This window comes from Chrysemys picta, chromosome 6 (genome assembly GCF_011386835.1).
Source record: "Chrysemys picta bellii isolate R12L10 chromosome 6, ASM1138683v2, whole genome shotgun sequence".
Classification (NCBI taxonomy): Eukaryota; Metazoa; Chordata; order Testudines; family Emydidae; genus Chrysemys; species Chrysemys picta.
Window position 1 is genome coordinate 20197171 of NC_088796.1, and position 16191 is coordinate 20213361.

A 16191-nucleotide genomic window follows, 5' to 3' on the forward strand; every position below is an offset into this window, starting at 1 on the left:
AAGGAACCAATTTTGAGCACTTAGCTTCATATTAATATGTTGACTATCAGGAAATTGTTTCTGAAATATGTAGCTGAGCAATATATGAAGTTTATGAATAGATGGTGGGATTTTCAAAAGCACCTGAGGGAGTTAAGTTCCTCTCCCATTAAAGTCAATTGAATTATTTCAAGGTTGGACTTGTAATGGGAATTGGTTGCCTAACGTGCTTTTGAAAATTCCACCGATCTAGATAGTGTAGATTTATAAGCACCCAAGAGTGCATGTGTGCATACCTCTGCTTCTGCTTTCCTCTCAAAAATACCTATGTGGCCTAATGGGAAAAGTACTAGATTAGGAACCAGGAGACCATGAGTTCTGGTCCCATCGCTTCCACTGAATGGCCTTAATTCTCAGTACTTCACAATTCTTTCTGAGTAAGGGCTGGCAAGTATAATTTACTTCCTTCCCTGATACTTTATGAAGGAGGATCAGTTAAGTCACCCAGGATCCTATCTGCAGAGCTGAAATAGAATTTTAAGTCTCTGATATGATAGAACAAAGAGTTTGACAAGGTTACTGAAAATGTGATGGCTTCTAAGGTCCAATAAGATCTGTGCTGTTACAGCATATTGAACCTTCATAGTTGGGTTCAGAACAGGACATGGCCCTGCTGGTGCTGATGGACCTATCCTGACTGTGGACAGGAAACAAGCTTCCATGTTTATATTGCTGTCTTCAGCAGTCAGTGCCAGTGAATGATCATTTGATGCTAACACTCATGAGAACCTAATAGGAGCAAATGTACATTGGGTGCATTCACTTATCTTGGACAGGTTTTGAGGGCTGTGGTACCTCTGACAGAAACCTTATCATGTGAAGTCCAGAATAGCTTAATATTCTCACTCCTCTTCAACATCTTCATTGGACCACTCCTATAGATCATGAGGCACCATGGTACCACCAGCATGTGGATAATAAGAATAATTTATAGTAATTATAATTAATAGAGCATGAAAATATATCTCTTCACTGCACAAGTGCAACATCTACACGATGATGACCCAATACCTGGAAAAAATAAGCAAATGAATTAAAAGCATTCTAGTGCTTTGATTCAAATGCAGTCCAAGAGAGAGATAAGTGGTGATGGTAGGGAAAGGTGAAAACATTATACCGAGCTTGCCAGTGCTCTAACCTACCATTGGTTCAGGATGTCAAAGTACAGTCAATCAAAGTGGCACACAGCCTCAAACTCGTGCTAGATTCTTCATTGCTTCTGGATGTATGGTACAATTACAGTGGTGAGTAATGCTTTTTTTGGTGTTTAGCGATCTAGGAAATTGTCCTCACAGTGGGATTCTAGTTGCAATGATCCATGCATTTGTGACCTTCAGGCTGCGCTTCTGCAATGCTTTGCACCTAAAAATGAAAATGCTGACCCTGGACAAGCTCCAGTCAGTTCATAATGCAGTGTCCTACCTACTTAAGAGCAGAGGTCACCAAGGCTTTGTCTACTGTAGCATGTCTGAAGATATGCTGTTTTCTCTTCATTTCTTACCCTCCTAGTTGTTCTACTTTACAGGGTAAAGGATCAGGTGCATACATAAGGTTAAACAGAGAAATTCTGTTTAAAAAAAAAATGCTTTTTCTTCTCCTCTAAAACTTACTTCTAATTTCTGCGTAGGTAGTTTTGCATCAAGGTTGTTTTCAAGGATGATGTATAAATGAGTCACTTTGTTGAGTACTGTGAATTCTCCTAAGATCCAGGAAAATTATTATCTTATTTTAGTATCCAAAAGCCTGTTGTTGTAAGTGCTCTACAAGTTAAAGGTACACAAGGAAAAGCCACTTGGCTCCTGAAAAGGAAGGGGAATGCCTGTTGAGAGAACACATGCACTCAGCAATGTATAGTTAGTTAGTACCCATTACACCTCTGGTGTTTAGGGCAACAACGAAGCTCCTTCACTCCTGTCTGTTTTTGGCAAGTCTTTCAGTGGTTCCCCAGCTGTGGTTTTTCAGCTCAGCTTCAACTGCTTTTCACCATGTTGTTTTCGGGCAGCCTCGTTTTCACTTGCCTTCCGGTGTCCATCTTAGTGCTATTCTGGTGATGGAATCAGTTTCCATCTGAAGCACATGTTCAATCCATCTCCAATGCCCCCGGTAACAATGGTGCTCATATCTTCTTGGCTGCACTGTATGAATAGGGCTTGGTTTCATATTGTTCTGGGCCAAAAGATACGGAGGATTTTTCTGAGACAGGTTGTATGAAATGAAGACGGTTTGGACATATCATGTTTTTTCGTTCCCCAGCATTCTGTGCTATAAAGTAGTGTTGAAAGTACGCAACTCTAAATCTTCAGTTTGGTTTTGGGGTTGTATTTTGATGATTTCCAGACTGTATTTAAGCTCCTGAAGGTGTTCTGGGCTTTATTGATTCTGTTCTGGATATCCTGGTTTCTTCCACCATCCTGGCTGGTGGTGCTGTCCAAGTATGTGAATGTTTCTACATTGGTGAGAACGTGATAAACGTATTGGTGATGGTGAGGCAATATTAAGGGTCATGATATCTGTCTTATTGCAGCTGATTTTTCAGTCTGATTTGCTGGCTGTGTGCGTTGAGTTGGGTTGTTTTTTCTTGTATGTGGTGTTGGGTTGCAGAAATAAAGTTCTTGACGCACTAAATGACTGTTTCTTGGAGAAGCTAGTCCTGGAACCCACAAGAGGACGCAATTCTTGATGTAGTACTAAGTGGTGAATATAGTTGGACTGTTTGGTAATAGGTTTCAGAGTAGCGGCCGTGTTAGTCTGTATCCGCAAAAAGAACAGGAGTACTTGTGGCACCTTAGAGACTAACAGATTTATTAGAGCATAAGCTTTCGTGGACTACAGCCCACTTCCGAAGAAGTGGGCTGTAGTCCACGAAAGCTTATGCTCTAACAAATCTGTTAGTCTCTAAGGTGCCACAAGTACTCCTGTTCTTTTTGTTTGGTAATAGTGACCATAATATAATTAAATTTAACATCTCTGTGGTGGGGAAAACACCATAGCAACCCAACATTGTAGCATTTAATTTCAGAAAGTGAAAAAATGAGGAAAGTAGTTAAACAGAAATTAAAAAGGACAGTGCCAAAAGTGAAATCCTTGCAAGAGGCATGGAAACTTTTTAAAGACACCATAATAGAGGTTCAAATTAAATGTATACCCCAAATTAAAAAACATAGAGAACCAAAAAAGTGCCACTGTGACTAAACAACAAAGTAAAAGAAGCAGTGAGAGACAAAAAGGCATTCTTTAAAAAGGGGAAATTAGTGAGGAAAATAGAAAGGGGCATAAACTCTGGCAAATGAAATGTAAAAACATAATTAGGAAGACCAAAAAAGAATTTGAAAGTAATAGCAATTTTTTTAAGTACATCAGAAGCAGAAAGCCTGCTAAACAACCAGTGGTGCTACTGGATGATCGAGATGCTAAAGGAACACTAAAAGATGATAAGGCCATTGCGGAGAAACTAAATGAATTTTTTGCATCAGTCTTCACAGCTGAGGATGTGAGGGAGAATCCCAAACCTGAGCCATTCTTTTTAAGTGACAAATCTGAGGAACTGTCCCATTTTGAGCTGTCATTAGAGGAGGTTTTGGAACAAATTGATAAACAGTAATAATTCACCAGGACCAGATGGTATTCACCCAAGTGTTCTGAAGGAACTCAAATGTGAAATTGCAGAACTACTGACTGTAGTTTCTAACCTATCATTTAAATCAGCTTCTGTACCAAATAACTGGAGGATAGCTAATGTGATGCCAATTTTTAAAAAGGGCTCCAGAGGTGATCCTGGTAATTTCAGGCCAGTAAACCTAACTTCAGTACCAGGCAAAGTGGTTGAAAGTATATTAAAGAACAAAATTGTCAGACACATAGATGAACGTAATTTACTGGGGAAGAGTCAACATGGTTTTTGGTGAGGCATGATTTCCCTTTACAATTTACTAGACTTCTTTGAGGAGGTCAACAAGCATGTGGACAAGGGTGATCCAGTGCATATAGTGTACTTAAGTTTTCAGAAAGCCTTTGACAAGGTCCCTCACCAAAGGCTCTTAAGCAAAGTAAGCTGTCATGGGATAAGAGGGAAGGTCCTTTCATGGATTGGTAACTGGTTAAAAGACAGGAAACAAAGGGTAGGAATAAATGGTCAGTTTTCAGAATGGAGAGAGGTAAATAGTGGTGTCCCTCTGTACTGGGACCCGTTCAATTCAACATATTCACAAATGATCTAGAAAAAGGAGTAAACAGTGAGGTGGCAAAATTTGCACATGACACAAAACTACTCAAGACAGCTAAGTCCCAAGCAGACTGTGAAGAGCTACAAAAGGATCTCACAAAACTGGGTAACTGGGCAACAAAATGGCAGATGAAATTCAATGTTGATAAATGCAAAGTAATGCACATTGGAAAACATAATCCTAACTATACATATAAAATGATGGGGTCTAAATTAGCTGTTACCACTCAAGAAAGAGATCTTGGAGTCATTGTGGATAGTTCTCTGAAAACATCCACTCAATGTGCAGCAGCAGTCAAAAATCTATATACATCCCTGGTATGCGCACATCCTGAATACTGTGTGCAGATGTGGTCATCCATCTCAAAAAAGATATATTGGAATTAGAAAGGATTCAGAAAAGGGCTTCTTGAGGGCTGGGTGTGTGCTACTTTATTTTTCAAGCAATTTGGTAATACTAGTTTTCCTGAAGAAGGCATTAAGTATTAGCAGGAGGCATAATTGTTCTTTGCTGGGTTTCACAAGCCAGGAGCACCATGGCTCCATTTCACAGGTTGTGGCTCTAATATTTTCCAGGGCTGCTTTACCATCATCCTGTTTGATAGAGTCAAACCCTGGCAGGGATGTTAGGTTTGACAAGATGGCCTGGTCAGAAATGGAATTTTCTCTCCTTAAAACTATCAGCACTCTGAGCACTCTTCATAGTAATCAGTGGTTGGACTATGCAGTCAGGGTTCGTTAACCTGTTCACTATGCAGAATGTGATTCTTCTGCCCTAAGTGCAAAAGAGCAGAAATTTCCTTTTACTTCATTTACTGCATGGTGTGGTCTTATAAGAATTGTTTGATGTTGGTGAATGGATTTGAAATGTGTTTTGCTCCTTTGGGATTCTACCTTTCTGCCTGTAAGCTTCATCTGTGAATCATGGTGATCTTCTTGGTTGGTGTGAGTGGGCAGATTGTGACCAAGGCACTAGTGGTAGAGGACATCAGGTGATTTTTCTAAGCTACAGAGTCTACTGCTTTTCCTGATGATACATCATGTCTACATCTACCCTTGTGTTGAACTTAGGCAGTTTCAGGAACTGGGATGACAGAGTTCTTGGAGACTATCAATAAGAAAAGATTCATAATCTAAATGATACATTGGAGACAAAGGAGAAGGGGAAGGTGACTTACCAATGAAGTATTTGGCTGATGCCATCCACTACACTTGCTGCCCTTAAAAGGGCAGATTGTTAGTACCTGTTCTGACACAGTTTTCAATATATCTTCACACTTAACTCCAATTTTGGTGGTTGTATTTATGGCCAGTGACACATCTAAGGGCTCCAGGGTTGGTTTCTCTGCTCTGTGCAACAAAGAAGCTAGAAAGACTGACTTTGTTCTAGGTCGGAAAGGTGATCTTGGGTACATTGGGAATCTGTGTAAACAATTAATGCCATCATAGCTTAATATCAATTCCAATTTCAGGAACTGTGACTTCCTTTTCTTGATCATTTCCTTGAGAAGCAGAAGAAGATGCCAAAAATATTGCCGTTGAGGTTTCTAGGCATGTCGTCTGTGCTCCACATGATTCATCACAGAAGTTGGCAAGAGTTGTAGTATTTGGCATCATTCTAGGCAGCTGGTATTGGTTTATGTTCACAACCTCTTCTGATCCTTTTGATATCAAGGGTTTATTAGCAGCAAAATGGAAGCTTAGGAGAAGATGAAATGGTAGGTCCTTGATCCTAGGGTTTGGTTGAGCTGGATTTTGCACAGGACCTCAGTTTGGAGAGATAAGATGGCCCTGTTTAATTATTAGACTCCGCTTGGAAGCAGTCCTGGGATGCCTACAAAGGACTGTGAGAGCTTAACTGGTAGAGGGGGTGTTGCAAGAAGGTAGTTGGCTCCTTTGGCAGGCCCAGGAGAAGCGTAACTTCCAAACAGATAACCTGGAGATAATTGAGGAGGGTCGCAGGCTCCTGTGACTAGTCCTGGAAGAATGAAGACTCCCAGAGAGGAAAAGCTTTGACAGTCAGTGATCTGTAGGAGAGCGGGAAAGAACTGAGCCCAGGAGGGGTGGAAGACGCTTTTGTTTGGATTGCACTTGGGATTGTTTTCTAAGTTTGTTCCCAGTGCTAAGCAGGTGCTCCCTCTCTAGAGATTACTACCTAGGAGATTTTCCCCATGTGTGGGGGGAGGGAAGCAGGAACTGAGGCAGGTGAATAGTGCCAAAGAGGGCTAGAAGGGGGAGCTGCAGAGGCCATCCCTATCACAGCTTGGCTAATCTATATATTTTGTATATCATGGTGTGTTTCTAGAGAAGTTATATATTGTGAATTTTTCAAAGGTAAAGGAATGAGAAAAACAATATGTAGCCAAAATATACAATATTTCACACACACACACACACACACACACACACCCTCTTAAATTGAGAATAGCACATTAAAAGTAATTAATTTATTTTGGCAACCTGTTAACTTAATACTGTAGGTTCTTTTAAATTTATATAAAATGCATGTATCATGCTATACTGTATTTTAGAAAATATCCATTAATTGTGATATTTCCAGTCTGTGAGAATGGAATTCTTTAGAAATTCACACAGTGACCTTGCCTGACATCTCACATTAATCTGTGTTGACCTTACAAATGGTTCATGAGATATTTAATTATAAAATGCCACCCAAAGAATTTCTCATTACAGATTCACCACATCACACCTAAACTGCAGCTAATGCTATGTTTATAAAGTTAATGGGCTGATAAATCTGGATGACTGTTCTGTCCTGAATATGAAAATACTCTGCTCCATTGTTAATGTAGTATATTTTTCAAAGCACTGCTAGCAATATAGTTATTAATGATAAGTGTTTTGCACTTTAACTCAGTCAGTGTCATGAATGACAACATATTTGAGGTTTTTGAGATTTTTTGTTTCGTTTTTGCAGATTACCTACTATCTTTCAAAGGATAACTTTGGGTTTCCCTTGCTATACTATACAACCTGACAGTCATTCCAACTATTGTTCTATGCTGGCCCCCAACACTTCTAAGGTACTCCTGAGTGAGGGTCCTAGTCTATAAACATCTTGGGGCTACCATTTTCCTTTTTACACTTCTCAAAGTCTAACAGCAGCTGACTCTCTGACTGTTTTCTGGCCAGGAAACTAAGCAAGTGAAAATTTCGGAAGGACATGTGTGCGCGCATGTGTGCAATAGAAAAACAAAACACATTAAAAGAATGTTAAGCATACAAAGTCAAACACTCCAAACCTTAGGAAAGGCCAGTATTAGGTTACCCAAGAAACTTTAATTTGGTTCCCTTCTGCATTTACATAATGGTAAAGTCTTTAATTACAAAATCATATACCATATATACTCGTTCATAAGCCAAATATTTTTGGTAAAAAAGTGATTCATCAAAGAGCGGGGGTCGGCTTATAAACGGGTCTACATCAAAATTTGATGATTTTAAACTCTATGGAATCATTTAATTGAATATCTAATACAGGGATCGGCAACCTTTGGCCCGCGGCCCGCGAGGGTAAGCACCCTAGCGGGCCGGGCCAGTTTATTTACCTGCCGCGTCTGCAGGTTTGGCCGATCACAGCTCCCACTGGCCGCGGTTCGCTGTTCCAGGCCAATGGGGGTGGCGGGAAGCGGCAGCCAGCACATCCCTTGGCCCGGACGCAGCAGGTAAACAAACTGGCCCGGCCTGGCAGGGTGCTTACTCTGGTGGGCCGCAAGCCAAAGGTTGCCGATCCCTGATCTAATACATTGTCATTTTGTTTATCTGGAGCATCTGCAGGCATGGAGCCCCTCAGCTCCTTGTGGCCACGGTTCACCATTCCCAGCCAATGGGAACTGCGGGAAGTGGCGCTGGGAACAGCAAACCATGGCCACAGGGAGCTGAGGGGCTCCATGCCTGCAGACACTCCAAGTAAACAAAACGTCCCGACCTGCCAGCGGTTTACCCTGGCGGGCCGGGAGCCAACGTTTTCCAACCCCTGAAATATAGGGTCGGCTTATGAAAGGGTCATACAGTTTTTGCTATTTTTACCTATCCATTTTGGGGGGTCGGTTTATAAACAAATGGGCTAATGAATGAGTATATACTGTACTATTGTTTCCACAGGACTGTTTCCTCATTCAATGCACAGTATAGATTGTGCTCAGCAACTGAGTAGTTAGGTAATATTTTGTTTTATTTTCATCATTCAGCATGTGGCCCCTTATCTTATGTACTGCACACCCTTCTGACCCTGCTAGGAATCTTCTCCTGGATGCATACCACAATAGTACAGTATCTGAGTGCTTCACAACATTAATGAATTGATCTTTATAACATCCTCTCAGGTCAGGTGGTATTATCCTCATTTTACAGATGAGGAAGGGAGGCACAGAGATATTAAGATACAAAGTATCCACTAATTTTTGGGTGCCCAGTGTGAGATACTTAGGGCCTGATGTTTAATAGTATTTAGCATTATATAGCACCTCATACCTTCAAAGCACAGTTCACTTGCAGCACTTCTGCAAATCAGACTCCAACTGTTAAGTAGGACTGAAAATGAGGATTACCCACTTAAGGTATGTCTACACTGAAGGCTTGCTGTGTGTTGGTATGCCTGCTGTTGCCAAATCTCCCCCCTCCCATCAATGCACAAAACCATTAAATGTATATGTAATTTGAACCTGAACTTACCTGTCCAGCTGGGGCTATGAGGTAAGTGGAGACATGAGAAAAGTTTGGTTTAAGTGACTTGCCCAGCATCACATGGAAACTCTATGGTAGAGGCAAGAACAGAATCCAGTTCTCCAGGATGGCATTCAACAGCTTTAACCATAAAGCCATTCTTCCTCTTCCAAAGTCCCCTGTCATATTCACAACACACACTTCAACTACTGCAACAAATGAGGTGGGAGGGTCCTACAGACAACAGCCTCATACACTATACAACCCTAATTGTTTTCCTATGTGCTGCCCGTCCTGTGGAAAAGATAGTATGTGACCTTATAATTAGACTATGTCATAATATAAATCTTCACAGAGCCCAAATTAAGATTGCAAAGACACACATTTTGCCAGTTTCACATTTGCTAGTTATGGGTTTCACAGATACTTGCTAACAATAAAAAATATTAAGACTGGGAATCCAGCATTCCAGGTTTTGGAGAGAAGTGTGCTCTAGTCATTACAGACACTTCTACCCTTACCCCACCTCTCTGAGCCTGACCCCTTCTATATGTGTCCCCTCCATCCTGTCCCTGTCTTCTGCCTCCCACACCTTCACCTCATCTCTCTGCATTCCAGTAAGGCCACTTGCTTCTCCTCCAAGTTGCCTGGGCACCAGCAGTAGGGACATTGAGAGCACAGGAGAGAGGGTCTCCCTGCTCTCAGTCCCAGTGCCTGGTGCTACAGCAGCTAGGAGGACAGATTTCTGGGAAACTTTTCAAACCTGAAGCTGTGTGAGGGAACATGCTCAGCCTATCTGTGGGACAGGCACATGCATGGTCTGACTGGAGAACAGGAATGTTGTCTGGATGGAGTCTGCTCAGTGCAGTGATAACTGTATTTAAGATTGCCTAACATTTTCCATTATAAGACCCTCATGTTTTGTCCATGTTTAAAAAAACAAAACCCAAAATCTTACAATAGTTTTCTTGAGAGTTGTCGCACTCGTGCTTTGGAGCAGGGAGTTGATATTGACAGGGATATCTGAGATGAACCTTTTACTGTCCCTTTGAAATAATCATAGTTTGCTCATGCTCAGTAGAGACTTGTTAGAGTTTGGTAGCTAAATTCTCCAGAAATTCCATCTGCACTGGACTTGCTCCAGTCCAAGGCTCCAGGGGCTAAACAGGACTGTACCTTCAGTTGCTCTTCCTGACTTCTGGAGGACACTGTGGCACCAGATAAAGGAACTGAGAGAAGGAAGATTCTCTCCTGTGCTGCCAGTGCTCCCTCTGCTGGCACCCCAGACAACGTGGAGGAGGAGGAAGAAGAAGGCACCTGACGGACAAGACTTGGGAGGGAAGACTGGTACTCAGTGGTGGGGAAAAGAGGTGGAAGGGAGACTGGGACAGCAGGGTGAATTGAGAGTCAATGTGGGGAATTTGGAGGGAAGAGATTGGAACTGAGCCTCATGAGAGAAACTGGTTCTAGTTTAGTGAGGAGACTGGGATGAGGAGCTAGGGTAGTATTGGGGAAGCTTAGATGAGGAGCTTTGGGTGGGGGAAGAGAGAGTGCTGGCACAGGGACAAACTGGAAGGTACAAGGTGGGCAGAAGGGATAGGGCTTTTGGGGAACAGGGACAGAAAAGTCTGTGGCCACTAGCGCACACTCCTCTCCAGATGGTGGAATGGAACACAAGATTCCTGAGTGTCCTTTTTCTGCTGTCTGAAAATATCTCTGAAATCCACTGGCAACATGAAGGACTAATGCCAACATAATGGCTTGTGCACGTGAAGGATGGCAACCTACTACTGCTGTCAGTTACTGTGTTAACTCAGATGGCAGAGGTCTATCCTGTGAATTTAAAGGGTCCAACTGCTGGTGATCCACATAGACATCAGTACGATTCTACATGATGGAATTTGGTTGGGTTTTTTTGTTTGTTTGTTTTTGTTTTCAGTTTACTTTATTAAAACCCTAGGAAATTACATACACACACTCTACATTAAAAGAACTTTAAGGTTGCAAAGTCAAGCACTCAAAGTGGCAGAATTAAAGTTGCCTCTAAAACCTTAATTTGGCCCCCTTGTGCAGGTTGTTGTTAATAATAAAAAAAATTATAACAAATGGAAGAAAGGAGAAGTTGATAGTAATTAATATAAATCAGAAATAGTAGAACATTTATAAGGGAAGGTGAGGGCACAAGGAGAAATCCATAGCCAGCAGAGTTAAAGAATATAAGGAGGAGATTATTTTAATGTATTAGGAACAAAAAAAATCCTAATAGTATTTGTCCATTACAAGATCCAAATGGTAGAATTATCAATAATAATGAAGAAAAGGCAGAAGTGTTCAATAAATATTTCTGTTCTGTATTTTGGGAAAAACAGATGATGCAGTCTCATCATATGGCAATACACTTTCCATTGTACTAGTATCACTGCAGAATGTTAAACAAAAGCTACTAAGGTTAGACATTTTTAAATCAGCAGGTTCATATAACTAGCATCCAAGAGTTTTAAAAGAGCTGGCTAAGGAACTTGCTGGTCAATAAGTCTTGGAGCACTGGGGACATTCGAGAACACTGGAAGAAAGCTAGTCTGTCAACTTTTTAAAAGGGTAAACAGGATGACCTGGGTAATATAGGCCTGTGAGCCTGACATCGAGCCCAGGGAAGACAATGGAGTCGCTGATACGGGATTCAATTGATAGAGAATTAAAGTTTGCAGATGGCAGAAAGATTGGGGGAGTGGTAAATAAGGAAGAGGATAGGTCACGGATTCAGAGCACTCTAGATTGTTTGGTAAATTGGGAACAAGGAAACAATGTGTTTTAGTACAGTTAAATGTCAGAGTGTACATCTGTAAACAAATAATGTAGGCCATACTTACAGGATGGAGAACTTTATCTTGGGAAGCAGTGATTCCAAAAAAGATGTGGAGATCATAGTGGATAATCAGCTGAAAATGAGCTTGCTCTGTGATTCTGTGTCCAAAAGAGCTAATGCAATCGTGGGATGCATAAACAGGGGAATTTCGAGTAGGAGTAGAAATGTTATTTTACTTCTGCATTTGGAACTGGTGCAACTGCTGCAAGAATACTGTGTCTCATTCTGGAGCCCACAATTCACGGACAATGGTGATAAATTGGAGAGGGTTCAGAGAAGAGCAATGAGAATGATTAAAGGATTAGAAAACATGCCTTCTAGTGATGGACTCAAGGAGCTCAATCTGTTTAGCTTAACAAAGGGAAGTTTTAAGGAGTGACTTAATTACAATCTATAGGTACCTACATGGGGAACAAATATTTAATAATGGGCTCTTCAGTCTAACAGAGAAAGTTGTAGCATGATTCAATGGTTGGAAGTTGAAACTAGAGAAATTCAGATAGTAAATAAGGCATAAATTTTTAATGGTGAGAGTAATTAACCACTGGAACAATTTACCAAGGGTCGTGGTGGATTCTCCATCACTGACAATTTTTATATCAAGACTGAATGTTTTTTTCCTAAAAGATCTGCTCTAGGAATTATTTGGGAGGTGTTTTATGGACTGTGCTATACAGGAGATCAGACTAGATGATCACAATGGTCCCTTCTGGCCTTAGACTCTATTTTGAAATATGAATATGTTTTATAATAGTCTTTAATTACATGATCATGGGATTCCTGCCTTACTCTGTGCACAGGATGGACCCTACTCACTAAATAACCAGCTGTTCAGTATTTAGTTTTCTCCTCATTTTCAGCCCCAGGCCTTATTTACTGCACACTCTTCAAACCCTGCTCTGAATACAGAATTATTCATTTTGTCATGGGTTTTTTTTATGGCGCTCATCACTAGAATGAGGAGCTGAATGCTTCACAAATGTTCTTGAATTTATTTTCACATCATCTCTGTGAGATGGTATTATTATTGGTAATATATGTATATGTGCTTATATATAAAATAAAGCAGTGGATTTAAGTGTGTGCTTAATTTGATCCCATTTCTATTCAGCAAAGCACTTACACGCATACTTAACTTTAAACATCTGAGTAGTCCCATTGAAGTATATAGGCATGCATTTAAAATGTCTTGCACATACTTAAATGCTTTGTTGAATTGGGGTCTATACGATTATACATTTTTGCATGGAGTATATCTTTTTTTTTTTTTTTTTTTTTTAAATGAAGTAGCCTAACACCAGGCCAAACTTGAGATCCATAGTGAGCATAAGAAAGACTATTTGCTAAATTTGTCAGGTAGCGGAAGCCTTTCCTAATGTGTTTTGGATTCATTAGCTCTGCTGTGCAGTGCCAGTATTTTAATCACCATTAAAAACAATTAATATCTAGAAAAATAATCTTTCTAAGAAGAATGTCTGTCCCCACTAATGGTATACAGCTATTACAAATAAAGATATCTGCTAGCCAATATTTTGAACTACACCAAAGCCATTAATACAAAGGAGGCAGCTCAAGATCACGAGTTACAAAGGCAATAAATCAGTTGCTGAGCACCTGAATAGCAGCCTTTCAGAGCAAATTTAGCAAACTGACTGAATAACATAATAAAAAACCTGGGCATATTTGTCACAAATAAGTTGATTTTGGACATAATTAAGAGATTGCTAATAGTGCCATTATTTACACTTTGTTTTAGTGGCTTATTGGATACCATGTATGGAAAAATTTTTGCAGAATCTCTTGGATTTTCTGCCTGGCTATTATTATACTGGTTCTTTTGGATAGGTGGATTTTAATTTCCAGGTTGCTCTGAAATTCAGCATACCAGTAGATCAGCAGCATTCTTTTTTTTTATCCTAGCTGCTATGATTAGATAAGTGTCTCAAAGCAGAATTTTGTCCCTGAAGGAAAAAAACCCAAAGGTCCTTTATAAAAATCTATATCTTAGCCTTAGAGATAATATTTAGAAAAAATAGTCAATCTGTATGGCAGAAATCAGTCAATCTTTACAGCATATATCCACCCTGATTTAAGTCTGTGTCCTGCTTAGTGACGTCAGCAGTAAAATCTAAGAAGAAATTCCACCCTCTCCCCCAAACATATGAGGAATAGAAATATGTGATGTATATTTTCAGCCCTCAGGGATTTCGTTTTAGCAACCTCTATATCAGATTATTGTAGTGAGTTGTTAAAAATAGTGAACTAAAAGTATTGCATTCTGAATATGAAACAACTCAGTAAGTGATTTTAGATTGATACGTCAAGTTTATTACTTATCTGTAAGCTTAATAAAATAAATAACCCTAAAGCCTCATATTGCCAATGCTTTGAGGATAATAAAATTTCAAGACACAGTTCTTTAGTGTAAACTTTCCCAGACCCAACTGTATTTAAACCCAAAAAACTTCAGGCCCAGCCTATCTTTTCCACATGGTGGACAGTCAGGCTTACCTATTGTGGGGTCTCTTTGTGCCAATGATCCTCAGTAAGGCCTAGCGCTATGCAGGAAGTCAAAATTACCTGCTGGTTCCAAAACCTCTCTAGCTTGGGTTCTCTCATAAAACACCGGATAAGACATAAATACTCCTATTACAATGGACTCTGACTCACACGTTTATGACATGAAATCTCAGATGAAATACCTTTTGGCGTCTACATGACTATGCTGCTGTAGCTATGTCTTGTGCAGACTACTCATGTGCAAACAACACATGATGAAAGTTTTGCCAGTCAGGGAGAGGGCAAAACTAATGTAAAGCCAAGTAAGTCTTATAAGATGTTCCAGGTAAAGGTGAATAGGGATTTAAACCTGGACCTGGCCATCCGTATAACCCTGTGCATGTGAGCAAGGACTGACACTAGCTTTCAAAACCATTGAATATGTTTAATATCTAATTACATGGTTTAAAAAAACAATGGTAAAAGAACATTACTAAGGTTGCAAGGTTCAAGAACTTGAAATCTAGGAAATGTCAGAATTTAAGCTTGCCTGTGCAACCTTAATTCAGTTTCCTTGTACATATGTTATAATACAGTTTTTAATTGCATGATCACATACTATTTTTTCCATAGGACCTCTGCCTCATTCAGTGCACAAGATGTACCATTGCCTCATTTTCTGCAGAAGTTGGAGGGTGCATAAAGAATGATGCAGGGTATTGCAGGAAGAGAAGGGGTGGTCTCCTGGTTAAGGCAGTCAAATGTTGTCCTGGAGCACTGGATTCTACTCCTGCTGCTGCCACAGAGTTCTTACGTACTTTTCCCAGGTGATCACTAGTTGTGTATTCCTCATTTTCTGGGTGCCTGACTTGAGACCCTGGGATCTGATATAGTGCTGGACACTCACAGCTGCATCCTAAGCCAAAGGGAGCTGTATTTGTAATGTGTAAAGTGGTATCTAAAATATAATGTTAATTACTGATGCCCCAGGTGTCTGAAATAGGCAACCAGAATTAGTGGATACTTAAGCTTCAGTTCCTCATCTGTAAAATGGGAATAATACCACCCCCTTATATTACAGAGTTGTTGTGAAAATAAATTGTTTATGAAGCACTTGAATATTATAGTGAGGAGCACCATAGAAGAGCTCATGAGGAAATTAGTAATTCTGTCTTCAGAGCAGGGTTTGAACAGTGTACAGTAAATAATGAATGGGGTAATCATCTGCAGGTTCTTTGTCTGACTCGTTTTAGATTCAAGGGGTCTCTGGGGACACTGCTTTTCCCAGCATTGCCTTTCATTTTGGATCCATCAGAGTCATGGTTCACTACGGACCCAGAAAGGAATGACTGAATCCCAGCAGTTACCTCTCTGGGGATCATTTTCTAGCATGACTGCCCAACATGGGGGTTTAGTTTTCCACGCCAGGCTCCTTCCTCTGAATAACACTGTCTATGGTGTTTTGGCTTATTGCCACCCAGCCTCTTATTATTCAGAGAAACAGGAAGCCTGGCTCCTTTTCACAGTCAGCATCCTAACTCAGCCTTGTCTAGACTTGAAAATGTTTGCCTGTATCGCTTAAACCCTCTTAGTGTAGATGTAGCTTATACCAGCAAGGGAATGCTTTTGCTGTTATAAGAATATGATTTTAAAAATCACAACAAGCAACATTAATATACCAGGAAAAGTTTCTAGCATAGAGTGGCCTTAGGTTCTTTGATGGTCTCAGCAGCTTCTTAAAGGGCCCATTTAGAAGGAAGATACACTATGTATGTTCCTTATTTTAAGGAATCTTGATCACAGGCAGTATGAGATTGCTGTTCTCTCTAGAATAAAATATCTATTAGATGGAAACCTATCTCAGATGGTAAGAAGTTGG

General features: G+C 40.3%; 1 protein-coding gene across 7 annotated transcripts in view; it reads left to right on the forward strand.

Annotated features, from left to right (window-relative positions):
• The window catches only part of WDR7 (WD repeat domain 7), a 343609-nt gene that overhangs the window by 208913 nt on the left and 118505 nt on the right, over positions 1-16191 (forward strand). The window lies entirely within an intron of this gene.